General features: G+C 40.8%; 1 pseudogene; it reads left to right on the top strand.

Annotated features, from left to right (window-relative positions):
- Window positions 1–244: 244 nt before the first annotated feature.
- On the top strand, window positions 245–1,634 carry LOC116538239 (annotated as a pseudogene).
- The last annotated feature ends 726 nt before the right edge of the window (window positions 1,635–2,360 follow it).

Here is a 2,360-nt window from a genome sequence, read left to right on the forward strand (position 1 = left end):
CTTCATAAAACCTTAGGATATAGGGAACAAGAGGGAAGACAAACTAACTTAAAGGTCTGGGGCACTGCATGTGTCCTCCAAGGTACTGGAAAACTGACCTGACCCGACCCTCTGGTCTCCTGTAAAAGACAAAGGCAAATGATAGTACTTGAGTGAAGAGTGGGTGATCACATTATTGTGACTCAGCTGGGGACAAAACCCGATTCTAACTCTAAGAATTATCTTTTTGTCTACATGCCAGAACATGGCATCGGGAAAGGGCAACCTGCTTCTATACATCCCTAGAAATCATGGAAAGGCCAATCACAGTCTTTCACGCACAGAAAATGTGGCAGGACATACTGTTGACAATAAAGGTCTGTCCCCACTCTGGGAACACGCTGAACTGAGCATGTGTGGGGTGCTGGAGAAGCGGAGCCTAGCAGGAACCGACAGCCCATTATCTTCTCTGAGTGTTGCACACCTTTTAGATGTGTGTAAGTATACCAGCCTTGATGATAAGCAAAGTGAGACTAAAAGAAGCTAATAAATTATGCACTGTAAGAAGCCAAGTAGGTGTTGGAGCCCAGAGGGAACCTATCTGAGTCCACAGCCTTGACTTAACCAACATGTTAAACTGCCCTGGGATCCACCACTAGATTCAAAAGGCAGGTGCTTCACTATGTGAATGGATGCTTTACCTGTGTCAACCTCATATGCTTCACCTGAAAGCAGAGATAATACTGTCCGCTTTATGCAATGGCACAAAGATGGAGACCCCTGGACTAAGATGGCAGCCCGGGGTCGGGGGTGGCAGCCTGGCGGGGCTGGGGAGCTGCGACTGTTGCCAGGGCTGTGCAGGCAATTCTGTCGTGCTGAAGAATCCATACACCATTAAGAAACAGCCTCTGCATCAATTTGTTCAAAGACCACTTTTCCCACTACCTGCAGCCTTTTGTAACCCAGGGAGATACACGTTTATTCAAACACAAGATACCCCAAATCCTAACAGTTTAAAGTCTACACCAGGAAAACCAGTTTTTGAGACAAGGACCATGGATTTTTCCCACCTCAGCTGCAGCATTTTGCTCCCCTCTGGCTAGGCAGTTATTTAGGATGGAAGGAATACCAAATGTCTTCTTTGGACCAGATTTCATCTCTGTCACAAAGGAAAATGAAGAATAAGACTGGAATTCACTGAAACCAGGTATTTACTCAACAATCATAGACTTCTTTGCATCTGGTTTACCATAGTTACTGAGAAAGCATCTTCAGGAGAAGCAGGATCTGAAGATGATGAAACTGTAGCAATGATTAGGGAAGTGTTAGGTACTGGACTACGGCCAACCGTGCAGGAAGATGGAGGAGACGTGATCTACAAAAGCCCTGAAGATGGCATCATATGACTGAAACTCCAGGGTTCTTGTACCAGCTTCCCTAGTTCAATCATCACTCTGAAAATGGAATTCAGACATGCTGCAGTTTTATATTCCAGAGGTAGAAGGCATAGAACAGGTTATGGATGATGAATCAGATGAAAAGGAAGCAAACTCACCTTAAAATAATCTGGATTTTCTTTGGGTACAATAGCCAGACTTGTTGATATTATATGCCAAGGTTTTATTATTAATATGCTGAAGAACTTGAGGATTAATAAATATGCCCTCTCTTCAGAGAATGATTTTAAACATCGAATAAAGAACTTATGGAAATGTCTGGCACACTACAGCCAATCATTTTCCACTGACCGATTTTATTTGACTGTCTGGTTTTTATATCATTAATTCAAAAAGCATTTATTGAATTACTATTATCAGCTATAGCTTGTTTGTCGATCACTTTCTATGTGCTAGGCACAGTGCTTGGTAATTTTTGTTTATTATTTTATGTAATCCTTACAATAACCCTACGATGTAGGCATTGTTATCTTCGTTTTACAGGTGAGGGAGCAGTTTCAGAAAGATTAAAGGAAAAAGACAGTCAAGTATCTGAAAATTCATTTTTCAAAATCATTTCACAAAAAGAGTAATTTGCTAAATATTTAAGATTTTTTTTTTCCATTCAGTTTTGCATCAGCACCATCCCTTCTCTTGCCTTGGCTTTTACATTTTCCTGTCTGTGCATTTTATATAAGAAAAAATAACATTTCTTATACTCACAAAATCTAGTGTTTCATGGTATTCTGTGCTTATGACTTCCCTGGCACTGGCACTGCCCCTTGCAGGAAGGTCACTCAGTAAGGTGTCTTATTCTAGTTTATTTGCCTGAGAGTTTACAGTGAATTGTTATTCAATTAAAATATCACTGATTGACTGATCAGTAGATAATTGGATGAGCTAATTAAAAAGTATTCATTTATGACAAATTGAGCTTCGGCGAAT

This window comes from Sapajus apella, unplaced genomic scaffold (assembly GCF_009761245.1).
Source record: "Sapajus apella isolate SASKATOON/1434 unplaced genomic scaffold, GSC_monkey_1.0 scaffold4, whole genome shotgun sequence".
Classification (NCBI taxonomy): domain Eukaryota; kingdom Metazoa; phylum Chordata; class Mammalia; order Primates; family Cebidae; genus Sapajus; species Sapajus apella.